General features: G+C 47.4%; 1 long non-coding RNA gene across 1 annotated transcript in view; it reads left to right on the forward strand.

The window, feature by feature from the left end:
- Nucleotides 1–2,425: 2,425 nt before the first annotated feature.
- The window catches only part of LOC118973112 (uncharacterized), an 89,108-nt gene continuing 64,178 nt past the window's right edge, over nt 2,426–27,355 (forward strand). The window contains exons 1-3 of the long non-coding RNA XR_012120684.1: nt 2,426–3,219; nt 8,939–9,023; nt 25,973–26,089. This is a non-coding gene — a long non-coding RNA (uncharacterized lncRNA). The remainder of the gene's footprint in view (nt 3,220–8,938; nt 9,024–25,972; nt 26,090–27,355) is intronic.

Raw genomic sequence — 27,355 nt, forward strand, 5'->3', positions numbered from 1 at the left:
TTTTTTGGGTGTATGGTAGGCAGTCATTATATACATTTGTTGAATAAATGCTTACTTAAAATCTTTGAGATTAAGTATGCCAGAGATAAATTATGGCACAAAGTTTTGCAAAGGGATTCACCACTAGGTTTAATTATTCAGAAAACATTTAAGGAGCATCTGCCATGTGCCATGCACTGTGCCAGGTAATGAGGAGGGGATTATACAAAGGTAATGAAAATGGGGTCTCTGCCCTTAAAACAAGCACAGGCCAGGGGTGCGACCCATCCTCTGCTATGGCCTGTCTGGTGTCTCACCCCATTGCTCTCCCTGGACAGGAAGCTGTCATCATGGTCATGGCAGGGTGAAGCAATAGGGCACAGCCTGGCCTCCAAGACCAGAAGAACAGACGTGGCTGCTCTGAGTGACGTTTCACATAGGCAGACAGCCCATGAATCATCGAAACTCAGGACTAGCGAGGTGGGAAGTTTTGGGGCTGGGAGGGGTCTCTGAGATGGTCTAACAAGTGCATTGCCCCAGGGCCTCAGACAGGAATCCCGCTCTACCCAAGAGGTGACTGTGATCTGGGCAGAGTCCCAAACTCTCTGCATGTGTGGAGCTGGGTAGGGATGGTACCTGCCTCAGGTGCTGTGGGAGGATTGCATGAAATTGTGCTCACGACACCTCTGTGAGGAACAGGGGGTTCAAGGCAGCCAACTAATGAGGGCAGTGTGCTGTGTACCTCATACACATCCACCATGCTGCCAGCTCTGTCCCACCAGACCCTAGGCTCTCTGTGCCCCTGTTTAGAGGGCTGCTATGCTGTTTAGAGGGCTCTAGGGCAGGGTCATGCTCTCCAGTGGGCAGGGGGGCTGAGTTCACCATCTGCTTTCAATATTTGTCCCTGAGTCACTGTCGGGGCCTAAGAAGGGGAAACCCAGCCTTGCTGGCTGTAGCCACCCTGTCCCTCAGAGCCTGCAAGTGCGTGGGGTCCAGTGGCTGCTGATGACAGGAGTCAGTGGGTGGAGCCGTAAGTCCTCTCCTCACTCCTCTGCCTCTGCCCCAGAGAGCCTGCCTACTGGGAGCTGTGGGTGTGTGTGGGGTTTTTCCAGTCCCTTCCAGCTATAGCAGGTTGGCAACCCACAAGCCATCCACCCAGGGTCCTCAGATCAGTTGTCTTTGTTGTGACCCACAGATCTTGGCTCCTTCGTACTGAAAGCTGGGGGTCGGCCTGGAGAGCCCACATCTCCTTGCAGGGAACCATGGAATCTCCCCAGTAAGATGTCTTTGGCAACTCCAGGGCCACAGGAAGGTCGCAGTTGGTGAGACACCAGAGAATGCAAGGGAGGAAGCGGCAGCCCTGCCCACAGTCTGGGGCCCCTCCCAGGGTACAGGACAACTCTGTGTCTCCACAGACAGGACCCTGACAGAACCACGGAGCATCTAGGCTGCAGGTAGGCCATCTCACACTCTTGACGCCTGACACTTCCCCATGAGAGCAGTGGCTCTCGGCCCTCACTGCACTTTGGAATCCCTGGTCCCAGGGTGCACCGCAGACCAGTTATGTCAGAATCTCTGGAGTAGGACTAGGGTGGACATTAGTGCCTTTTTAAGCTCTCCAGGTGTTTGCTGTGTGAAGACAATGTTGAAGCTCACTAATCAAGAAAATAAAACATTTATACCAGATCTTTCTGTTTGGGCGTGTGGAGCTTGGGGGCAGCCTGGGTTCATATTCTGCCTTTATTATTCATCAGTTGTGCCATCGCAAGTCTCTCCACTTCTGAAAGCCTCAAACTCCTCATTAGTAAAATGAGAATAAAACTAAGAGTGCCCACCTTGTAGGGTTGATGTCAGATTAAACGCAGTAATCTGCTGGCAACAGTGGTCACTTGGCGCTAGCCATTTTCTTTAATTCGTACTCTTCTCTACCTTGTGTGTACCTCCAAAATATAAACTCCTGGCGTCTTCTCTGGCCCTGAGTTCCAGTACTTTGTCTATACAGTGCTTTTCACATGGCAGTACTTTGTTGAATAACAAAAGGGGATCCTGGTATAACATTAAGACTTGCTTCCTGGAATAAATCCAGACTCCATATATTCATTTTGTTTAGAAATTTATTCCCTTTTTGAGTGTCTACTACATGCTGGGCTCTAAGACTGACAATAAAGATACAATTGCCTTCACTGAGGAGCTGAGGTAGCACATAGAGTCATGGCCTTTTACGTTATTGTTATGCTGTAAAGTTGACACAGAAGTATTCCGGGTGTCCCCGAGGAAGTGTGGTGGAGGTGGCAGGAGGAAGAGGAGGGGGCCGAGGTGGGAGGAGGAGGAAACACCTGCACAGATGGGAGTGACTTCTGAGCTGGGTCTTAACAATGCGAAGGAGCTTAACACATGGAGAAGTAGGGAAGGGCATTGGGAGGCAGAGGGAACCGCACCTAGAAAGTCAGAGAGGCCCAAGGGGTGTGGTGCCACCTGAGGGATGGTGTGCTGGGTGAGGAAAGGGCATGGGGTCCACCGTGGTGGGAGATGAGGGTGGACGGGCAGGTCGTGGCCGGCATGGGAGAGGCTTGGGGGCTGGGCCAAGAGGCTGGGCTTTTTCCTATCAGGCAGGGAGAGTTCGTTCGTGTTTATGAGCCAGGAAGGTAAACAGAGCGCACCTGTGCTTGGTTCCTCCTTTAAGGCTGACCTGGCAGCCACTCCTGACCCCTGAGTCCTGACGGGAGGGACTGTGCAGTTCCTTTCCTGGTCCCTGCCTGGGAGATGCCTGTCAAGTTGGGTCAGGCTTTGCCTCCACTCCTGGGTCGGAAAGGCTGATGAGCGAGACTGGCCCTGGCGGAGTTTGTAGGTGGGGTGGCAATGCTTCCTGCAAGTTTCATTAGTTGGAGGCATGACTTTCAGGTTCAAACCAGCTGGAAAAGTCAGGGCAGCCTACCCAAAATAGGCTGGCAGCAGGGCTTAGCAGGAGGGCCCCAGGCTGACTGAGAGTCAGGAGACTGACTTCTGTTTGTTTTTAAAGCACGCCTCTGCCCTTCCCGGCTGTGGGCTTTTCATTCCCTCAAAGGGCCTCAGTTTCATCAGCTGTAAAATGAAGAGGGTGGACCAGCCGATGGATTGTATGACTCCAGGGACGGAGGAGGCTCAGGACAGCGGCGTGGGGTTTGTGGGTGAGCTGCCGAGGGCGAGCACCCCAGACAGAACAAAGCCTCTGCTGGAGGGGACAGGAGGCTTTTCAGAGTGGTGAGTGACAAGGCTCGCCGACCTGCACGGCCTCAGCCACAAGGCCCAGGCTGACACTCCCGCGTGGGCAGGGGAGGGAGTGGAGTTCCTCCCCCAGACCCAGCAGACAGGAGCTTGGACGCCTTGACAAGGCTGCTGGGGTTAACGTGCTAGCTGCAGCCAGGGTGCAGCTGCTCCAGCCTCTGGGGCTCCCCTCCTTTTCCAGAGGCCCCTCTCCCTACAAAGCTCAGCCCATATGAGCTAAGTCTAGCCGCGGATCCCAGGCTCCACGGAGAGGGTGGTGGGTGATAGTGGGAGGTCAGCCGGGGCTTCTGGGGGCGGTGCAATGACGCTCCGCAAAGGGGGCAAGCGACTGGGCAGCGGGGCCCTCACATCAGGGGCAGCCCTCTGGGAGCCTCCCAGGAACACGCCCTTCAACGGAATCTTAGCCAGTCATCTTGAAAGCCCTCGGGGCACAAGCATCCTTGTTTGAGGAAATATTTCTCTGTACCTTTATTAGCACTCAGCTCTTGCCTTTTCTGAATGTGTGAAATCGATGTAAATAATTTTATAATTAATTTATTTAAATGCAATACACATGGATTAAGAGGACCTAGCAGTTAATCACCCAGCAAACATTTACTGAGGGTCCGCAATGCCGAGGACCAGGGAGGACACGGGGCTGCGGTGCTCTGCATCCTCGCAGGGATGGACAGGAGCCTCGGACCCACCTCAAGTTTCAGGAAGACCCCGGGGAGGAGAGAACCCTGAGCTGAGACCTGGAGGGTAGAGAGATTCGGTCAACGGAAGGCGAGAGGGCATCCCCGGAGAGGGGACAGCGAGGGCGGGCCAGCAGGCAGGCCCTGCGAGCACTTGGCTGTGGTGGGAGCCGGGAGTTACAAGGAGGCAGTGTTCTTCTCCCGCACTCATCGCATAATCAATTGTTTGTATAAGCATCTGTTTATTGCCTGTGCCCCTGCTAGCACACAAGCTCCGGGAGAGGCGATAGTGTGTATTACGTTCTCTGTAGGATTCCGGTCCCCAGCACAATGCCTAGCACGTAGCAACTGTTCAGCTCCGAAGGCATTAAGTGAACAAGTAAATGAGAAATGATTCTTGTGTGCACGTGATACTATCCTTATCTCAGGCATTGCTGTGGTTCATTATCTCTTCGTGTGACTGTCCCCTCAAGAGGCCATGAGTCCTGGAGGGCCGGGGCTGGGCCCCATTCCTGCACATAGTAACTGCTCAGTGGATGTTAAATGGATGAAATTCTGACTGTAACTTGTATATACGACTTTAAGGATGGGTGATATTATTATTTAATAAATGCAATGTCAGATATCTTTGTACACAGTGCACATTTAAGTTTGGGAAGCAGTGGTCAGAGGCATGGGGGGTGGGTTAGGGGAGGAGGAGGGATGTGGGGAGCAGATGGGGGGTCTCCCCTGATCTGTGAGGGGCTCTTGACAAAGACCTCCTGGGTCGGCAGCTGGCCCTGGACGCTGCCTCCCTCTGCGACAGGAGCCTGTCGGCCACAGCAGGATTGGAGGACTAGGTGGTGACCTTGGGTGACTGCGACATCCCACTCAAGATAGAAACTGGGATGTCTCCAGCAATGGTAGGTTCTGGAAGCCTTAGATGTGAGTGAGAAGACATAGGGCGAGTGTGTGGTAGGATGTGGAGAGGATGGCTGGGACACTCTGGCGAAGCGAACCTTTAAGGAGGTGGCGGAGGAGTGAGTCAGGGTGTCAGGAGGATTGAGAGGCACTAGGGGCTCCACCTCAGGACTCTGAGCCCTGGGACTTCCTCTCTTCTCTCCACCCTCCTTATCATTGGCCCATTATTACAGGCAGGGGAGTAGGAGCCACCAGCACGTAGAGCCATCACTGACTCCCCAACTCCACAGGGTTCAACTTCGGGGTGTTCTCGGCTCGCCCCTCTTTCATGGTCACAAGAACACCGCATTCTGTGGTCTCCCCTGTGCGTCTCTACCGGTGCACCCTCCTGAACGGCTGCCCTTTCTCTTCAGCTCAGTCACGTGTTTCTGCTTATTACCCTTGTTGCCCTGGCTTTTCTCCCCTGAATTCCCCCCCGGTAGTCCTCCCACCCACAGAGGGCCCAGCCTTTCCCCTGAGACGTTCTAGGGGGAGTCAGGGGTGGCAGCCAGTTTCCTTCCATGTCCTCCCCTTTTCCTCTCCCGCCTGTGGTCTGGCCGAGAAAAATGTCCAGAGCTGGCAGCATCAGGTGGAAAACTGAGGGCTGGCATCCTCCCAGCTATTGCACATCCAGGTTCCGGGAGCCACGGGCGAGGGGCGGCTGTGCGCCAGCAGACACGTAACGGGCACGTGGTGCACGCCGCCTCGTTGGCAGCCTTTATTGATGGCTGTGGTGTAACTGTTCCTACGGTGACCGACTGCAGGCTACCAGCGTGATGTCTCAGAAGGCAGACTGGGAAGAGACAGTACCACACCATTATATATTATTTCTACCAGGCAGACACAGATGCAATAGGCACACAGAGCTTCAAAAGTGTACACATAGCTACAAGTACAAAGTGTAATTAAATAATTAGGAAGTGATGAGTTTTGAATATTTATTGTTTTAAAATATAACATTTTCTTGTCAGTTTTTATTAATTTAAAAAATAGTGGCTGTTACAGTCGCGGGGGGCCATCAGGTGAGAAATTGGGGAACAACAATGGTGAAGCTTAGAACCTCACCCCCTCCCCCACCCCGTGTTGAGAGAAAGCTTCTGCATCCATGGATGTTTTATTGCCCTTGTCTAGCTCGGATTAGCACATAGTCTACAGGCACACACCTGATCATCTACAATTGCTCTCTTACAACACTAAACTATGTTTTCTACCTTTATCTTGCATCTACCTACCACTTCAGCAGTTTATTAAAAATAAAAAAAATAATAATAATAAAGGGAGAAATGTGGGATCCACATATAAATCAAGTATAAAAATCAAACGAATATTCATATTTGACCGGATTGTTTATAGTTCATAATGTGTTATCAAAACAGAAAGTTTCTGTGATGACTACCCTTGCACTGTTCACCATGTAAGAACTTATTCTCTATGTAAGAATTCGTTCACCATGTAAGAACTTGTTCGTTATGCTTCAGAAGATTGGAGACTGAAGAGAACTAGGCTTGAGATGGATTAATGACTGTGCATTGAGCATTGACCCCCCTATACAGAATTTTATTGTTGTTAACAACCATTTGATCAATAAATATGAGAGATGCCCTCTCAAAAAAAAAATGTCTTGTTACTAGTTACTGTGAAGAATCCCATCACATAGGTGTGCTTGAATTTGTTTAACACAGTATCATATGGATAATTTAACTATGACCATGTGGTTGGAAAAACAAAATTTATTAAAGGGATGGAAATAATACCAAAAAAAAAATCAAACGAATATTCATATTTGACCTGATTGTTTATAGTTCATAATGCGTGATCAGAACCGAAAGTTTCTGTGATGAATGCCCTTGTACTGTTCACCATGTAAGAACTTATTCACTATGTAAGAATTCGTTCACTATGTAAGAACTTGTTCGTTATGCTTCAGAAGATTGGAGACTGATGAGAACTAGGCTTTAGATGGATTAATGATTGTGCATTGAGCATTGACCCCCCCCTATACAGAATTTAATTGTTGTTAACAACCATTTGATCAATAAATATGAGATAACCTCTCAAAAAAAAATAGTGGCTGTTCAATAACTTGTTTGCAAAATTCCCCAAGATTTAACAATTAGCTTTTATAAGTATACAGACTGGCTACAGCAAGCCAGGGTGCCATGTGGGCCAGGCTAAATGGGGAGATTTCAAACCCCAAGTGTTAGGCAACAATGTTTCCACTGATGTGTACTCACCTGGCATCCTCTCCCTGTCAAAGCCGTGGACACTGTCAGACTAGGTGGCAGGTGGCAGGCCTCAGCATCCCCATTTATAGTCAGCCCCAGAGGAGCAGAGCCTGGCTCAGGACATGCCCTCCCGCCCGGCAGACACATGTGTTCCTGGTCTGGACCTGTGGGCGTTGGGCTTACCCAGGCCCCAGCCTCTGGACACCTACCCGGGCAGCTCCCAGAGCCAGGAAGTTTGAGTGATGCAATGTCCTTCATCTTTGAAGGTGTGAAATCCAGTTTCAGGGTAGGAACTTCCACATTGCTCAGAAAGCAGGCTTACCCAATTATCCCCAAAGAAGAAAGCAAAAGAGAACAAAGCCTCTTTCTGAGCCTCTCTTTATTTCCAAGGGCTGCAAGGCAGGGCAGGTCATGCTGGGTCTGAACATACGTGGGACAGAGAGCCTCAAGGGTGCAACTTGACCTGGGCTCACTTCTGAACAGTGAGAATCAAAAGCACCAATGAGGTAATCCAACAGGTCCTAAATGTGCCAGGCTTTGTGCTCAGTCTGGGGGACATCAGAGGTGGTGATCCACAGGGGGGAAACCTTGTCTTGGCTACCCCAAAGAAAGAAATGAATTGAATCTCTGGCTTGGTGTTCCTGTGTCCCTGCTGATGACCACTGGGAAGGCTAAGGAAACAGGGTCACCTTCCCACCACATCCCAAATAGACTTCCAGCCCTGCTTTATGTCTCACTGTGGATAAAATGAGAGTTCCTATGACCAGAATTCTCACCTGGCCCTGGTTGACTAGCTCACTGCACACCTGTGGGCAATACATGGCTGTTGACGCTATATAAAGAGTTCTGCCCAGAGCTCTGGGCATGACACGGTGGCAGGACTGCAAGGCTGCAGGAGAGCAGAGCAGAGGCTGGAGTGGTGGCAGCACTGAGGACAGAGGCCCAGAGGATGGCTGTGTGGGACGACTGTGCAGAGAGGCCCGGAAAACGGCTGTGTGGGACGGCTGTGCCGACAGAGGGGCCCAGAGGCAGAGACTGGCTTGCTGCATGCAGACTCACTCTGAGTGAATGGGATTTTAGTGACTGACCTGCCGCCTGGAAATAAAGTTGGGTATAACCCTTTCACCCCAAGAACATTTTGCTGTCATTTTCTTTGGTCACACTGAATCCACAGTGAACTTGCCCGGGGCTGAAACCCATTGGCTAGACACTCACCCTCAACTAACAGTGCCTTCCTCTCGCTCATAATCGCTGCCAATCACAGGCCAACCCATCGCACCAGGCCCTTCCCAGCTCCTTCTCAGAGGAGACGCCTCCACTTGCAGAGCTTCTGGCTCTCCCTTGGGGTCTTTCGTTGAGTGTGGGGTTTACAGAGCTCTTGTTTCTGAGCTTAGGAAGGCTAGGACCTTGTCATTCATTCGTTCATTTATTCAGTGGGGAGAGGGGTAGGGAAGAGGACGGAGGATGCAAGGTCTGTCCAAGCCTGAGTGGGGGGCCACTCCAGAGGAACATCCACCCTGAGCAGAGGCGGGAGGGGCAGAAGGAGGCAGGCTGCTGGTTGCCTATGAGGCGTCAGCATTCAAACACTATTTCCACCACAAGTGGGGCTGGTTTCTCACTGGTTTCTGAGGCTCCCCTCCCCAACAAAGGCAATCTTAAATAATCAGAAAATATAATTGATGAAAAACAAAAAGAGGAATAAGGGGGAGGAGGTGGAAAAATACTTACACCCCCCGTTCAAACCCCTGTTTCTGCTTTCTTCTCAGACCTATGCTAGTGGGCACCTGCCTTTTGTAAACCATGAAGCTGTCCAAATGCCATGCATGGTAGTTATGCTCTTTTTAAATCTGTCTGCAGGTGACTCTCAGAAGGTATTTCCATGGATTTCACCTGGCGGCCCACCCGTCTCAGGCAAGTCTCACGCCGGCGGTCCTGCCTTGTGGTAAAGTCCTTTCTATTCCTTTATCCTGAGTAAAAATGATTCATGTGTTGTTCCCACCAGGAAACACAGTCCTAGCTGCATAATAGTTTAAAGTTAGATTTTTCATCCTTAACATTGCTTCCTTGCAAAAGATTTTGGGAGATTTAGCTGAAATTCAAGCACAGCCAAGGAAGGCTATGCGCAAGGCTTAGGACGCCATCTACTGGTCACTTTTGAGAATTTCAAAATTAAACTGAGCTTCCTGTTTGTACAGTTGAAAATGAGAGGATTTAAAAGTTAAAGGTGGACTAGGTGTGGGGAACAACATGTGTAATTAACAAAGGGTTTGTTTCAGAACATTTAAAGAGCTCTTACAAGTTAACATAAAAAATAATCGAAAAATGAGCAAAAAATGCACTTTAAGGATGCCCAAAGGACAATGAATTTATGAAATATGGCCAACTTTTTATTCTTAGAGGCTCTTGGGAAGGAAGAGAGGTGGAGGTACATTGAAGGAGGAGGTAGGCTGGCTCTCAGGGAACTACAAATTAGAACCTTGCTGAGTCACCACCACACACCTCCAAAATGGTTAAAATTAAAAGACTGACAATACCAAGTTGGCAGAAATGTGGGGCGACAGGTACTCAAATACACTGCTGGTGGGAGTGTACCACTTTGAAAAATGTTCAGCATTATTTAAGAGTTGTACGTAGGCATAACATAACAATCTAACACACTGGTATATGCCCAACAAAAATATGTGTGTATGCATCCTAAGAGCTATACAGACTTATTTAGAACAACATTATTGGTAATACCCAAGAACTGGAAACAATTTAAATGTCCATGAAAAAGAATCTGGATAAAAAAATTCTATTAATGCAGTGGAATTCCTAACCGCAAAACAAATAAAAACCAAGTAAGCAAAAAGCTACATTTACACACAGCCCCAAGATAGGTGAGTTTTACAAACATAATGTTGAGCAAATGAAGTTAGACATAAAATAATGTATACTATATGATAATAATATAAAGGTAAAAAACAGGCAAAGCATTTTATAGTGTGAGATGTCAGGATAATGATGCTCTTAGGCATGGAGTATAGAGGGAGAGATTGGAACCCATCAAGAGAAGAGCTGGTAATGTTATATTTCTTGACCTGGGTTATTATATGGCTGTGACTTGTGAGAATTTGTAATATTAACAATTTGTGATAATTTATCTTTGATTTGAACACTTAAAAATACATTTAACACTTCAGTTATAAGGTTAAAAAATAAAAAGTTAAAGGTAGAAGGATAGAGTGTGATTTCTAACCAGGCTAATATAGGTACAGTGAGGAAAGAAGGCTTCAGAAACTTGGGAAAGGAGAAAAGCAGGTGTCGACTGCAAAAAATCTCCAGGTAGTTCAGATTCCTTCCACTAGGGGCTCTGCCTCTTCCTTTTCCCCAGAGAATTCTTGCCCCATGGACTTTTTTGACTTTTTTTCTCTTAAATTATTTTCATAAGGAAAATTTCCATGGGTGGATTAATTTGGTCAAAGGGTACAGCTATTTTATTGTCTTGTTTTATAAATTTTTCCAGACTATGCTCAAGAAAGACTGTATCTATTTATAGCAATCCAAGAACACCTCAAAGTGTGTTTCCTCAAAGCCTCCAAGAGCCGACTTTTAAAACAGGGTCCTTCAGTAGATGAATGGATTAATAAACTGTGGTGCATTCAGACAATGGAATATTATTCAGCTCCAAAGAATGAACTATAAAGGCATGAAAGCACATGGAGGAACCTTAAATGCACATTACTAAGTGAAAGAAAACAATTTGAAAAGGCTACATAGTGTATGATTCCAATTATATAATATGCTGTCATGCCTCCTTTTATTGCACTTTGCAGATCAGATACTGTAGTTTTTATTTTTTTACAAATTGAAGATTTGTGGCAACCTTGGTTTGAACAAGTCTATTGGCACCCTTTTTCCAAAAGCATTTGTGTCACATTTTGGTAATTCTTATAATATTTCAAACTTTTTCATTATTATTACCTTTGTTATGATGATCTGTGATCTTTAATATTACTATTGTAATTGTTTTGAGGCACCAGGAACCACCCTCATATCAGATGGCAAATTTAATTGATAAATGCTGTGTGTGTTCTGACTGCTCCACCAATTGGCCATTTCCCCCATCCCTCTCCCTCTGAGACACACAGTATTGAAGTTAGGGCAACTAGTAACCCTACAATGGCCTCTAAGTGTTCAAATGAAAGGCAGCATCACATGTCTCTCACTTTAAATCAAAAGCTAGAAATGACTAACCTTAGTGAGGAAAGCATGTTGAAAGCCTATACAGGCTGAAAACGAGGCATCTTGCACCAGTTAGCCAAGTTGTGAATGTAAAGGAAAAGTTCTTGAAGGAAATTGAATGTATTATTCCAGTGAATACAAGAATGATAAGAAAGTGAAAGTCTTAATGCTGATACAGAGAAATATTTGAGTGGTCTAGATACATGATCAAACCAACCACAGCATTCCCTTAAGCTAAAGCCTAATGCAGAGCAAGGCTCTGACTCTCTTCAATTCTGTGAAGTCTGAGAGAGGTGAGGAAGCTGCAGAAGAAAGGTTGGAAGCCAGCAGAGGGTTCATGAGGTTTAAGGAAAGAAGCCATCTCCATGACATAAAAGTGCAAGGTGAAGCAGCAGGGGCTAATGTAGAAGCTGCAAGGTCTGAGATGATTAACTCAGATGGCTACAGCAGATACTCAGTGTAGATGAAACAGCCTTATTTGGGAGAAGATGCCACTAAAACTTTCATAGCTACAGAGGAGAAGTCAATGCCTGGCTTCAAAGCTTCAAAGACAGGCTGTCTCTCTTGTGAGGGGCTAATGCAGCTGGGGACCTCAAGTTGATGCCAAGGCTCACTGACCATTCCAAAAATCCCAGGGCCTTTAGAATTATTCTGAAGGTACACTGTCTGTGCTTTATAAAAGGAACAACAAAGCCTAGATGATAGCACATCTGTTTACAACATGGCTTACTAAATATTTTAAGCCTGTTGTTGAGACCTTCTGCTCAGAGAAAAAGATTCTTTTCTAAATATTACTGCTCATCACCTAAGTACTCTGATGGGCATGTACAATGAGACTAATGTTGTTTTCATGCCTGCTAATACCATATCGATTCTGCAGCCCATGGATCAAGGAGTAATTTTGATTTTGAAGTCTTATTATATAAGAAATACATTTCATAAGGCTATACTGCCATAGAGAGTGATTCCTTTGATGGACCCAGACAAAGGAAATTGGAAACCTTCTGGAAAGCATTTGTCATTCTGTCTGCTACTAAGAACATTCATGGTTCATGGGTGGAGGTCAAAACCCCAACATAGACAGGTGTTTGGAGAAAGTTGATTCCAGCCTTCATGGATGACTGTGATGGGTTTGAGACTTCAGTGGAGGAAGTCACTGCAGATGTGGTGGAAACAGCAAGAGAACTAGAATGAGAAGTGGAACCTGAAGATGTGACTGAATGGCTGCAATCTCATGATAAAACTTGAATGGATTAGAAGTTGCTTCTTATGGATGAGCAACGAAAGTGGTTTCTTGAGAAGGAATCTGCTCCTGGTGAAGATGCTGTGAGGACTGTTTAAATGACAATAAAGGATTTAGAATATTACATACATTTAGTTGATAAAGCAGTGGCAGAGTTTGAGAAGATTGACTCCAGTTTTGAAAGAACTTCTACTGTGGGTAAAATGCTATCAAACAGCATCACGTGCTACAGAGAAATTGTTCATGAAAGGAACAGTCAATCAGCGCAGCAAACTTCCTTGTTGTCTTACTTTAAGAAATTGTCACAGGCACCCCAACGTTCAGCACCCACCACCCTGAGCAGTCAGCAGCCATCAACATGGAGGCAAGACCTCCACCAGTAAAAAAGACTGTGACTCACTGAAAAGCTCTGATGAAGGTTAGCATTTTTAAAGAAGTATTTTTTGATTAATGTATGTACATAATTTTAGACATAATGCTATTGCACATTTAAAAGGCTGCAATATAGTGAAACATAACTTTTATATGCACTGGTAAACCAAAAATGGGGCTTACTTTATTACACTGTTTGCTTCATTGTGGTGGTCTGGACTGAACCAGCACTGTGCCTGAGGTGTGCCTGTGCTGGAAAAGTCAAAACCATGGAGACAGTAAGAAGATCAGTGTTTGCCAGGGCTTAGGGTGGAGGGAAGGAGAAAGGTAGAGAGCTCAGAAGATTTTGAGTAGCTACTGCAATTGCAGTACTCTGCATGACACTAAAATGGTGAATGCTTGTCACTGTAAATTTGTTAAAGTCTGTAGACTGTACGTCAATAGTGAACCCTGATCTAAACTATGGTTGCTGAGCAATAATGATATGTCAGTGTAGGTTCATCAGTTGTAACGAATGTACCACTCTGGTGGCAGCCTTTGAAGGTGGGGCAGGGCTGTGCGTGTGTGAGGGCAGAGGGTGTATGGGAACTCCCTGTACCTTTCTGCTCAATTTTGCTATGACACTAAAATTGATCTTAAAAAAAAAAGGACCTTGAAAACAAGCAACTTGCAGATCCAGCGAGAACTCAGCTGCAAAAAAGACTGAGGACATGTCCCAAGGGCCGGCCTGGAAGCCCACAGAGGTAACATCCTGGGAGAACAGGGCAGAGCACCCCCCACCTCACACAGTGTGTGCGTGCAACGGGAGGGAGAGGGAACGAGGACACATTCTGGAGAAGACACCCAAGAAGATAACACGAGGGCTTACTTCCTGGGGGATGGACAGTGAGAACGGGGAAGAGGATGAGTGAGGGCTTTGCTGAGTATCTCTTTAGATTGCTTTAATTGTTGAACCATAGGTTTATGTATTGAAAATAAAGAGAACATTGAAAACCTAGTAATGTTAGGGGCTCAAACCTAAACAAGGGGGACTTTGTCACTTAGAAGAGCACTGGTGGCCTCAGGGGAGAAATTTAGTCAAGTGGAGGCAGTAAAATCCAAAGTTGAGTAAACTTTGGTGGGGGAAAGGAGGTAAGGAGTGGAGGTGGACTGCCCCTGTTTTCCTGACTTTGCCTGGGGGGGTGGGGCTGGGAAGTAGGGCAGTAGCCAGAGTCTAGGGAGGTTTACTCTGCTGTTGTTTTAGTCTGGGTGAGATTTAAGGTATTCAGAGGGGAAAGGAAAGGAATCCCAGGAGGCTGGAGTTGACGGTGGAGGAGGCAGAGCACAGAGGATGGGATGGAGAAGCCACAAAGCCTGGTGAGCTCTTCCCAGGGGCCTGGAGAGGCTTGTGGACATGAGAGGCTGCAGGCAGCCCAGGATTTTAGGGGATTTAAGCTCTGCTGCAGGTTGTACAGACGGCTTGAGGTGCCTGTGCATCTCATTTTCTTATTCTAGAGCAGCGCTGTACAGCAGGCTTTCTGCAATGACGGGAATACTCTTTGCTGTCCCTACGGGAGTCGCAAGCCACATGTAGCTACTGAGATCTTGAAAGTTGGCTAAAGAGACTTAGGAACTGAATTTTTAGTTTTATTGCTTTGTTTATTCTTGTTTTTAATTGTGTTGTAATTGACAGACAGTATCCTGCATATATTTAAAGGGTATACTTGTATAATATTTGGTAATATGAACATGCCTGTGAAACAATCATTACAATTAAGACAGAGAACATACCCATCCCTCCAGGAAGCCTCCTCGGGTGCCTTTGTGATCCCTTCCTCTCGCCTTCCCTGTTCCCATTCATCCTCAATCCCTGACCTGCTTTCAGTCAGGATTGATTAGTTTGAACTTTTATATAAGTGGATTTATATAGTATTTATATTTTTGTCTGTTTCTTTGTGCAGCATAATTATTTTGAGACTCATCCATGTTGTGTGGATCAATAGTTCTTTGCTTTTTGTCACCCAGTAATATTCTATTGCATGGATATAACCCCATTTAAAAAAAATCCATTCATCATGGATGAACATTTGCTTTTTTTCTCAAGTTTTTAGCCAATTAAATAAAACTTCTGTAAACATCATTATACAGGTCCTTGTGTGGACATATGATTTCATATTTCTTGGGTCTATATCCAGGAGTGGAATGGCTAGAGTATAAGGTGGATGTAATTTTACCATATATTTAATTCTAACGAATTTGGATTAAAATTTAAATGGTCCAGCGTGGCTAGTGGCTACCATACTGGACAGCAAGTCCTAGAGTATATTCATTACTCCCGGGATTCTGTACCAGGAAGAGACATCCACTTCTCTAAAATCTGAATTTATTCCTTTGGCATTCATTCAACAAAGATCTATTGAGACCCACTTTGTGCCATTCATTCTGCCTCACGTTAAGGAAGGGATAGGGCAAGACGGATGTGGACCCTGTCCCCAAGGTATGTACAGTCTGGTAGATTCAGTTTGTTTGGGCTACGGGTATACTCAACAATGAAGTCAACTGAGGAATGGGAGGAAAAATCCATTCCTAATGGATTCCTAATCCAAAAAATATGGTTATAAAGTAGAGGAATTTGAGTTTGTTTAGGTTAAGTGGCCCCAGGAGGGGTGTGGGGTTAGGATAAGGGAGAGATGCTCTCCCTCCCTGCTGATGTGATCTGTGAACATAACAACCAGATGTGCGGTGGGTGGTGTGTTTGCAGGCAGGGGTGTGGTTGGTGACCTCGACGTTTCTGGTGTTGGGGGACATGTGTTATGAAAGGGACCAGGGGATGAGGACACTCTGCTAGTACTATATGTGCCTGTCCTTGGGACATGGGGCACACTTGGCTGGACTCGGCCCACAGGAGCTCTCCATAATCTGAGCTTTCATTCTGTCTCATGTTATAGACATATCTCTACTTTGGTCTCCCTTTAGAGAAAAACTGTTTTTGGCCATGATTTAGGCAGTGTGGCTGTATTGAACCAAGAGGCTTCTGATGGGGAGGGAGAGATTTCCTCTACCCCTTGAAGTCTTTCTAGTTGGTGTAAGAATCAAATTGACACGAGACACATTAACAGGAGAAAAAAAGCAAAGTTCAATTACTTACATGGGAAGCCAGAGACACTGGTTCCAGAGACAATTAGGGACAATCAGGTATGAAAGAAGAGAGGGGATGCGAACTCAACAGTCCAGGCAGGTTTATTGCTGAACCTGAGAGGGACCCCTCTGTCCTGGCCAGCAGAACAAAGGAAAGAGAGTCTCTAACAGGTTAAGAGGCTCTTTATGGCCAGGGCTTTGGGGAGCTCTTTGAGGGGAGGGGTCAGGGGAGAGGTGGGCTTGTGGCTTGCTGACGTGTCCTCTGAGGGATGCCTGTAGCCTAGGGAAGATGACACCCAGATCCCTCTGAGATGGTGGGTGGGCTTATTCAAAAGGCGATACTCAGGTCTGGATTCCATCATGCCTGGCTCTAAAAGGGTATAGGGAGACGGTCGCCCTTCTTTTCTTGGCTACTTCCTGATGAAAGGGGGCGATAAAGGGAATTTTCTGATATTTTGAAGCAGAAAAGTCTTTTGGAGGTGTTCTTGAGTAGTTGCCCAGGACATGGCTGCCATTTGATCCTGTAAAAATCTTTGGAACAGGTTACTTAAGCAGGGAAGGAAAAGAAAGAGGAGGGTGATAAAGGTGAGTAGTGCCAGGACGGGTAGAGGTGAGGGTTGTAGAAGCTGAGAGTATAAGACTTGGACTCCGGCCGGGAGAGAAGGGTTAGAGCCCAGTGGCTGAGAAGGCCAGAGAGGTTGTGTGAGGAGTATACTAATAGGGGCTGGTGGAAGGCAATGTTTGGGCTTTGGGGATACAGAGTGCAGCTGATGCTAGGACCTGTAAGAGGCCAGCCTTTTATCACAAGGTCGAGTTGTTTGGACAGACAGGCAACAGGCTGGAGGGAGTCTCCAGCTGATTGTGTGAGAAACCCTAATGCTTGTCCCTTTTTGCTGGTTAAGAAAAGAAAGGTTTGTTAGGGTTAGGTCATGATGCTTGTCCCATGTCTTGGCCCCACCTCATTCACCCCTCAAGGAATGTGGACCCTTGAAATCTTTCAAGGAAAAGTGAGTGTCGGTTACTCTTCTATAACTGCTTCCTGCTTAGTAGGGGCATTGTCCCTGCCTGTGGGTCCAGCAGTTCCTTGCTGTCTGTCAGGGAGAGGAGGGGTCATGGATCTGCAGTAGCAGAGGCAGACACGGACAAGGGGACATAAAAGGAGGATGCAACTAAGTTGCAGGGCAGCATTAGGGTGGACTGAAATTCTCTTTTACATCTTCTTCAGTTTACTTAATTTTATGTAACTAAGTTTTGCTCTACTTGAAAAATTAACATTATTGCTGAGTAACTTTTATCAGAATTTCTGGAAGTTTTGGAATGCCCAATTTTTCAAGCGCTTGTCTTTAAATCAATTAATTTTTTAGCAGTACCATCTGGAGGTAGAAAAGTATCTTATCAGTCCTCTGGGTAATTCTGCAAAATTAACATATGAATTTTACCACTCTGGTCCCCTCCCAGGATAGCAGCTGCCCTCTGGGAGCATATCAATCAAGACCACCTGCCCTGCCCCCATGCAGAGGAGGATATCTCTTCCCAGAAGGGGGTTGGGGCAGTGGGGGAGTACTTGAAAAGTACTTGAAAGGTGCCTGGGAGACTGAAAGGAGTGAGGGAAAGTAATATTGACCAAGGGACAATATAAAGGAGGGGTTTGGGCTGGTGTTTCTGTTAAGCCTTTCATTTTCCAACAACTGGGATAGAGGAGGGGAGCAAAGGTCCTGAGTATTTAGTAAGCACAGAGAGGCTGGCCCCATGTCAACCAGGAAGGAAAACTGACTTCCTGCCGCCACCACTGTTACCCGTGGATCCCTTGGTGTCCTGGTGGAGGGAGACTTGGGATCCAGGCTGCGTCAATTGGTCGCTGAACACAAATCCATGAGTGCCAGGTCCTCTCTAGATGTGTCTGGTTTTCTGGAGGGGAGAGAACTCAAGGGGAGGGGCTGACTTCCCTAGAGGGCAATCCGCTCTCCAGTGACCCCACTGTGTGCAGTGTGGACATGCCTTTGTAGGATGCTTGGGATTAGGGCAAGCTTTTGCCCAGTGGTCTGGATTGCCACAGCAGAAACAGGTGCTAGGTGGGTGTGGGGTGGAGCCTTTTGCAGGCTTGTCAGCAGGAGGTTGAACTAAGGAGGCCAGAATCTGATATTTGGCTTTAGCCTGTTGTTCTGAGGTTTTGTTCCTTATCCCAGTTGTTGAAAACTTTAAAGGCCATCTGCAAGCTCTTTCTGGGGTGTTTGGGTTCCTTTTTTAAATTTTTGGAGCTTTTTACGAATATTTGGGTAAAACTGGGAAATGAAGTAGAGGTGTAGGAGAATGAGGCCCTCAGGGGAGTTAGGGCTGGTGTTTATGTACCTCGGAAAGGCGATTTATAAAGAGGGCTAGGTTTTCATCTGCCCCCTGGGTAGTTTCCATGAGGGGCTCATAGTTGAATTTATCAGGGTTTTTTGAAAAGGACTCATATTTTGTTCCATACGCTCCAGATCATTAATTGGAAAGGAGACATGAACATGAACAGGCCTTTCAGTGCCTGCTGCCTCATGGGGGTGGTGGGCAGGACAGGGCGGAAGCGGTCTGGGGAGGTACTGGGTGGAAGGAGAGTGTAGAGCTTGTTGAGGCTGGGGCGGGGGTGGGATGGGGCTAGAAGAGGCACTGTGGGCGGGCGGGCATCAGGGAGGAGGCGGGGAGGGGTGTCCAGAGGAGAAGAGGCAGAAGTGCAGGTGGGTAGGCAGAGGGCGAAGGGTGTTCAGAGGAGCCGACAACAGGGAAGGGACTTGGGTTTTGCTGAGGCTGTTGGGGAGGAAGAGGACGGAAGGGGGGAGAAAGGCGAAATGTTGTCAGGGTAGGGGTAGGGGAACTTTTGTTCAGTGAGGAGAACTTCACAGGGTTTTTGTTCGGCTCTCACCTGAGTTCTTAGAATCAGCAAAAGGCATAGAGTCTGCGAAAGGCGTAAAGCAGTGTTTGGGCCCGGCACGCCTCCCGGAGACCCGGGGACAGCAGGAGGTCAAGGTGCCTGGGAGACTGGCCTGGGCCGAGGCTGGCCGCTGTGAGAGAAAAGAGCAGAAAAAACAAAAGGAAGGTTGCTTAGGGAGGGGGAAGCCTTGAGTTTAGGGAGCCTCTGGCCGTTTGCCAGTCCTCTGGAGGAAGTTACTAAGATTTCGGAGAATTTGGAAATAGAAATTGCCCTCAGCTGGCCAGTGTGACCCATTGTTAAGTTTATATTGAGGCCACGTGGAAGTAGAGTAAAAGACCAGTGTTTTTTTGTTTAATGTCTCCTTTTAATCCCATTTGGAAAAGATTAAGGAGGAGAGAGCTGAGGGGGTGTCTCCCGATGTTTTTGAGGGAGAATTGCTCATTGCGGGAGGGTGAGAAAGGGTGGCCAGAGTTTGGGAAGCACGCTGCCAGGACGTCTCCCTGGATCACTTTCCCACCTGGAGGCTCCTGGAGCCGGATTGTCCTGCACCCTGAAAGGAAGCGTCCCCCCAGTCAGAGTGCAGGAGGTCTCCTTGTGGTGTTCTTGACCGGTGAACAGAGGAGGGGAAGGGATAAAGGAAAGGGGACCCGGACCAACTTTTGGCGCCAAGAGAAAGCCGAGGAGGCCAAAATCTTACCCTGCTGGGAATTGCGATGGATTAATAGCTGGTGGTGGATGGGTAGATTGAGGTCTGGCAAGATGGTCCCTGGACTGGAGTTCGCTAGGGGCGTGCTGGGTGAGGGAGAGAAGGGAAACAGGGCGAGTGGGGGGGCCCGGCCTATGGCCGAGGCTGAGCCCCACTCTAGCTGGACAACGCCCTAAAGATGGCGCCTGCTTCCTGCTCACCACCCTTTCCCCTCTTCCCTGTTGGGGATTGGCCCAGCAGACTTCCGTACCCGTGCACAGCTCGTGCTGCCCGCTTAGAGTGGCACGTGACACCTATCCGCTTAAAGGTCACGCATGATACTGTCCTGGATTGGTTGGATGACTGAATATAAGGGAGCCCGCCGGGAGGGAAAGAAGAGCTGCCCGACAACTGCTGTAACCACCGTGAGAGATTAGACAATAAAGCCTAGAGAAGAATCAAGACCTTGGGCATGTTGCTTTGGTCCCTGAAGGGTCGCGACAAGTGGTGCCGAAACCCGGGAATTGTTAAACCTTGTTGCGACCTGATCCGCTGACCCTGGCGCCTGCTGATGAAGTAGAGCTTGTAACTCTTCAGGAACGTTGCTGGACGCCGTTCAGTCGGCTGGCCAGACTGGGAGAGGGAACCGAGGAGGGTGAGTGGATCGGCAAGTAAACTGAAAGTATACGTGGCAGGGCAGACAGCAGGCAGTTGCGGTGGGTGTTTATGTGTAGTGTGTGTGTCCTGTTAGTGTTTGTGATATTATGTGTAGTGTGTGTGTCCTGTTAGTGTTTGTGACATTGTTTATTATAATATATGGAATGAGGAGGCGCCAGTGAAGGTTCGCAGAGCGGCGACGAAATCAAAAGGTTCGCAGAGTGGCGACGAAATCAAAAGGTTCGCGGAATTAGCGACGTAGTCCATCTAAATTATAACCAGGATACTTACCCCTTTAGAGAGAGGATGGAAACGGAGGCCTCTAGGGTTAGGGCCGAGGAACCTCTGAAAGCACTCCTTAGACAAGAGGGAGCCCCTTAAAACGAAGACTGCCAGGGCATTCCTGAACACTATAGAGAATCATGCCCCATGGTTCTTAGATGAAGGAAAAATCACCAGCCCCTTCCGCCAGGGACAATCCCTATTTGGGGTCGAGTAAAAAATTGCCTGAAGGGACAGAAGCCAAGCTGCCAAGAGGCCATCCAAGAGGGGGAGGAAATATTAGAGGAAGTACGAGAAGAGCATGCCTTCGCAAAGGCATCGGAAGGGGGATCTGAACAGGGACTGCCATCTGATGAGGATGAAGACGGGGAACTTTTGGGGGACGAGCTAGAGAACAGGTTTAATAGAGTTAAACTAACCACAGAGACTCTTTACCATGAGCAGTCTAATGCCATAATGAAAAAACAGGGGTACGCGGGCACTAGAGGACTAGGGAAGGATCTCCAAGGGAAAGAACAACCAATCATTTTAGCAGGGAGACCGCCCAAAGGGCCCGGAGGACCAGGATTGGGTTTTTCTTCGGGGCCACTGAGGGAAAACAGCCTATAGAAATAACATGGCAGTCAAAAAGGCCCATGTGGGTACCTCAGTGGCCCCTCACCAAAGAAAAGAAGGAAGCAGCCCACACTTTAGTACAAGAACAGATAGCAACTGGTCACCTCCAGCCCTCTACCTTGCCATGGAACACACCTATTTTTGTAATTAGGAAAAAGTCTGGCAAGTGGAGATTACTCCATAATCTCAGGGCAGTGAACAGACAGATGGAGCTTATGGGACCTGTACAATTAGGCCTTCCTCTCCCTGTGGCTCCGCCCAGAGGATGGAATTCAATAGTGATAGATATCATCTATCATTATATGGATGACATCCTTTTGTGTCATGAGAGCAGCAGGGAGCTAGAGACAACCCTCAGGGTCAGGGTATGGTGGAACGCACCCACCTCACCCTCAAGAATGCCTTATATAAACAAAAAGGGGGAATAGGAGAAGACTTTAGAACACTGGACAAAAATGGCCGCAGTGCAGCAGAGTGGCACGGCCAACAATGCAATCCAAAACACATGCCTAAAGTTTTGTGGAAGGATGTGTTGGAAGGAACATGGAAAGGCCCGGACCCAGTGATAATCTGGACCCGAGGCTCGGTTTGTATTTTTCCACAGGACCAGCAGAACCCCGTTTGGGTGCCTGAACGTCTGAAAACCCCGGAGCAGAGGTACAAGATGATCACACTGCTTCTGCTCCTGCCGTGGATCCTACAGCAGGCGACGGCGGAGCCGAGCTGCAGCTGCAGCCACCGCCGCGCTATCACCATTCCTATGGCAGAGACGCTACTGCCTCGGCAATGACAGCGCAGAACGTCATCAATGGCCATTTTAAGAATGGGATAGCCTTGGTCAACCAACACATGAACCTTCTTCAAGAACAACTGGACCTCTTGGTGGAGGTTTTGTCTGTGGGCTGCATCCATTCTTATACGGGGGTATATTACTGGTATTCCTTTTCATAATTATTCTAAAGCTGCCAACTTGTCCAGACAGTTAGGCAAGATGTTAACCACAAATTGGTCCAGTGAGCTTGACGAGCTCACCACTCAGCTACGGTTAGAAATTTTGAATGTTAGCTCCAAGAAGGTAGAGATGCTCTCCATAGCTCAAATAGCTAAAGCTGTGTTAAACGCCACCAAAGCCTGGTCAGGTGTAGGTGTCATAGGAATATTGCTAATTGTGGGCCTCCTCGTGCTTGGGAGGAAAGTCTGTTCCATACAAAAACAGCAACGGGGAGAACGGAAGGTCCTGTTGCAGGCCATGGCAGCGCTAGAGGAAGGCATGTCCCCTAGAGTATGGCTTAATATGCTGGATCAGTAGTCAAGGACGGGTAAGATTGGGAGCTGCGCATATCAACCTAAGACAGGGCGCAGACCTAAGTTGTCTGTTGCCTGAGGACGGGTAAGAATGCCGCAGACTCCGGACGACCTAAGACAGGCATGATCCTGACAGCCCTCTGGTTATAAAACAATAAAGGGGGAGATGTGGGGGCCCAGCCTATGGCCGAGGCTGAGCCCCACTCTAGCTGGACAACACCCTAAAGATGGCACCTGCTTCCTGCTCACCACCCTTTCCCCTCTTCCCTGTTGGGGATTGGCCCAGCAGACTTCCGTACCCGTGCACAGCTCGTGCTGCCCGCTTAGAGTGGCGCGTGACACCTATCCGCTTAAAGGTCACGCATGATATTGTCCTGGATTGGTTGGATGACTGAATATAAGGGAGCCCGCCGGGAGGGAAAGAAGAGCTGCCCGACAACTGCTGTAACCGCCATGAGAGATTAGACAATAAAGCCTAGAGAAGAATCAAGACCTTGGGCGTGTTGCTTCGGTCCTTGAAGGGTCGCGACAAGCGAGACCCAGGAGGCTCTCAGGATCTGGGCACTAGCCCGGGGTGAGGGGCTTCCCAGGCCGCAAGGAGCCCCTGCTCTCGGCTCCTGCTCCCTGGTTTCGGCACCATATGAAAGAAGAGAGGGGATGTGAACTCAACAGTCCAGGCAGGTTTACTGCTGAGCCTGAGAGGGACCCCTCTGACCTGGACAGCAGAACAAAGGAAAGAGAGTCTCTAACAGGTCAAGAGGCTCTTTATGGCCAGGGCTTTGGGGAGCTCTTTGAGGGGAGAGGTCAGCGGGAGGTGGGCTTGTGGCTTGCTGACGTGTCCTCTGGAGGATGCCTGTAGCCTAGAGAAGATGACACCCGCGTCTCTCTGAGACGGTGGGTGGGTTTATTCGAAAGGCAGTACTCAGGTCAGGATTCTATCAAGGTATATGTGTCATCCTGAACTAAGAAGTGGGCAGAGGCCTGAGACTTCAAAGGAAAAGGGAAGTAATTCACCAGAATATGAAATAATAAATGTTTGATAAGCAAAATACTCGATGGGCCACACAGAAACAATGGGGCACAGAGAGGAATTTTAACAGACTTAGCCACATCCCCCACTGCCTACCACACCTAGTTGACATCATAATATAGCTATCTATGGTGACAGCTCTTCTCGTGGAGTGGTTCCTCTAGCTAAATTCGTTTTATGCAGTTGCTGGGTGGGAGGTCAAAGTTTCTTTCTGAGTCTTTTGGGCCTTGATGGTTTTCAGGTCAAAATAACCTGCATGTCACAATGGCACATCTCGGGGCAGCCTGCCCCTGGTCTCTACACTTCCTATGAATTTTTGGGTCCTTCTGCTCAGGACTCAACAGATTCTGCCTGTGGATACTGACCCCAGAAGCAGTCCCCTGCACAGGATTTGGGTGGAAGAAAGTGGAAGTGTGATAGGATGTCATCCTTGATCAGATGGCATGATTTGTGCTGAGGCAGTTATGAGTGACTCATTTTTGGAGCAGATGCTGCATCTTAACTGTATGTTTAAGTCTGTGACTTTGAACCTGTTTTTAGGGAAAGCTTCACGTGAAGCCAGGGAAGCTCAGGAAACCAAACTAGGACTAATGACAGCTGCAGCCACCATTTAGTGAGCACCTAGCATATCTCAGGCACTTTGCGTGCATTACCTCATTTAATTCCCACAACACTCCTATGAGCAGGTGCCATTATCATCCCTACTTGACCTATGAGAAAACTGAGCCCAAAGAGGTCAAATAATTTATCTAAGTTCACAGTGACTGAACCTGGATTTAAACTTGCGGTCAGTTCTGTCCCTATTCGGAGAGGCTGATATGTATGAAATGACCCCACACAAACCCCTGATAACAGTTTCTTTCCATTGTTACATTAATCCCTGATGAGAAATCTGACTGAATTATACGAAGTTAATTCGATGTTTCTAGTAGGAACACTTGCAATTTTTCAGTCACAGAGTAGGGAGTAGAGGAAAGAGATGCTAATTTATTGAGCATCAAACAGCACGGTAGCGTTGGGGAGGAAGAACTTCCTCTACGCCTAGAGGTTCTTCCAGCTGGTCTAAGAATCAAATTGACATGAGATTAACAGGAGAAAAAACTCCAAAGTTTAATTATGTACATATGGGGAATCCGTAGGCATGAGATTCCAAAGACAGGGATAATGAGGTATATATGTCATCCCAAACCAAGGAGAAGTGGGGAGCGGTCTGGGACATCAAACGAAAAGGAAAGCAATTTACAGGAACATAAAAGAGTAAATGTTTGGTAAACAAATGTTTGTTAGGCCCACAGAAACAATGGGATACGAGGAGGCATTTTAACAGACTTAACCACATTCCTCCCTGCCTACTACACCTAGTTCAAATTATAATGAAGTTAACTATGGTAGCAGCTCTCTTCTGAAGCAGTTCCTCCATCTGAATTCTTATTATGGGCCTGATTGCTTTCAGCTCTAATAGAATCTGCATGCCACAAGGACACATCTTGGGGCAGCCTGCCCTTCCTTGGTCCCTACACTAGATATTTTCTGTACATTGTTTTAATTCATACCTAAAGCAAGCCTGTGAGTTCCAGGGTGTTACCTGCTTGTACAGCTGAGAGCTTTAAGCCCTTGCTGAGATCACACAGCTATCAAGTTCAAAGAGCTGAATTTGAACCCACAGCCACTGGCTCCAAGCCCCCTCCTTTCCACCACACCGTGCTGTCTCTCCTTAGTGTCTCATAAACAAACAGCAGTCCCTCAAGGTCTTTATTTGCCAAAGTTAGAAATCCCCAGGCAGTTCTGGGAGAGATGGAGACAGAGTTAAGGTAAGCTGTCCATCTAGGTGGACAATTACTAGTGATGCAAGCACATTCCTGCTGTGCTCCTCACCACCTGTACCCATCCTGTCACACAGCTATCCATGTGCACAGGTTCTTGCTGGGGACTGGGGCAGCTATGCCAGGTGCCGGGGGCTGCTGAGAGCATCACGCAATACCGGAGAATCCACAGGGTCAGTCCGAGCTCTAATCACACCAGGAAGGTGAAGAGCATGGGTGCTGCAGCCAGACTGCCTGGATTTCAATCTCAGATCTACTAGTTACTAGTTAACCTTGGTCCAGTTTCTTAAACGCTATCTGCCTCAGTTTCCTCCTCTGTAAAACTGGGGTAATAATAACTCATAGACTATGGTAATGCTAGGGGGGCATTGTATATTTCCCTCGGTTCTTGTCCCCACTGCAACAAAGATGTGAAGGACAAAGATACAGTAGTGAAGCAGAGTAAAACTTTTATTTAAAGAGAGAGAAAGTGCAGGTGTCCTCAGAGGGGAGGCACCTTGAAAGATTGGGGGTTCCCCCTCTTGAGGATTTTCAGGAATGTGACAAAGCACTGGGGTGTGGACTTGTCAGGTGGTCTCAATAAGTTTATCTTTGATGAGAGACATTAGGTCTCTTCTCTTCTATTATCAGGCCTCCAGGTAATTCGGCAGAACTAACAACGCAAGAAATTTGCCAATCAGCTTCCTCTCAGGAGAGCAGCTTCCCTCTGGGAACACATCCATCAAGACCACCTGCCCTGCCTGCAAGGTGGGCTGAGTTATTGTCTGTTTGCTAAAGAATATGTTAAGAGTCTTAATTCATAACTTTCTGGGTTTTAAAGTGCAGTCTTAGCCTTAAGATGGAATCTTTCTGTTTTTACCATGCTGTTTATATTTGGGCTTGTTTGGAAAATTACTCATGATGTTTGTATCCTGTCCAGGTTGCAGGTTACTTGATTAGGGGCTGGAGGAGGAGAAAACAGCATAAAGGTTAAGTTGAAGAATAAGGTGGGCCTTTTAGCAGGCTAAAGTAAATCTTACAATGGCATCATCTAATTGACACAATGAGGACATGGGCTGCCCTCATACTTTTCTTTACCTGGAGAATATTTGGACATTCCAAGTTACTTCTGACCTTTGGAGCTTCAATTGATTAACTCATTAACTCTGTGAGTCTTTTTGACTCTCTAGTTTTAATTGGTTAACTCTTTTTGAGTCCCTTTTAGTGGGCTTTACTGGCCTGATTCTCTCTCTACCCTACTCATATCTATTTGTCTGCCTAACAGTATGATTCCTAAGTACCCAAAAAGCTTTTAGAATAGTTAATACCTGAAATGAAAATGTCTCTACCTGAATTGGATTAAGAAAAATAAATACCCATATTACTGGAGACGGGTTCCTGGTCTCATTGTGAGAAAGAATTCAAGAACAGATGCGAAAAAGTGGTTGAGCATTAAGAGTTTATTTGGAAAATAAAGTTCAGAGAAAAACAAGAGTACATGCTGAAGAACTGGCATATGGGCAGACCCGGAGAGGGTTGCACCAAAAGAACAATAGGGAACCTTTTTTTATATGAAGTATTCATTAAGCGGGGTTAGGTGTCAAGGGGACTAGGTAGAGTCTTCCGGAGTTTGGGCTTCCACCCTCCCCACTGGCAGGGTGGCTTTTTGACTGTACTTGGTTCTCGGAACTATCATGGTGGGGAGGCATGAATTTTACTGTGTTAATGAGCATATAATGCATTTGGAGGTGAAGTAAGGGTCAACTTCTCCTCTATGTTGGAACCAGCCAGTTTCTGCAGGTCTGTTGTCTGTAACTCCCACCGCTGGCCCCCCATCCCAAGCTAATGTACAAAATGTCTGCAAGCAGCTGATCCAAGTCTCCCTCCCACTTCCTGCTTCTGTCTAGCTATCAACCTACTTGAGCACCTGAAAAGCTTTTAGGACGGTGCCTGGAATGTGCAGTGTCAAGCATTTAATCAATGGTGTTGTTATTATTGTTACTCAGACAGTCAGACCAGCCCAGCAAAACAGAG

The sequence above is a fragment of the Manis javanica genome, chromosome 8 (genome assembly GCF_040802235.1).
Source record: "Manis javanica isolate MJ-LG chromosome 8, MJ_LKY, whole genome shotgun sequence".
Classification (NCBI taxonomy): Eukaryota; Metazoa; Chordata; class Mammalia; order Pholidota; family Manidae; genus Manis; species Manis javanica.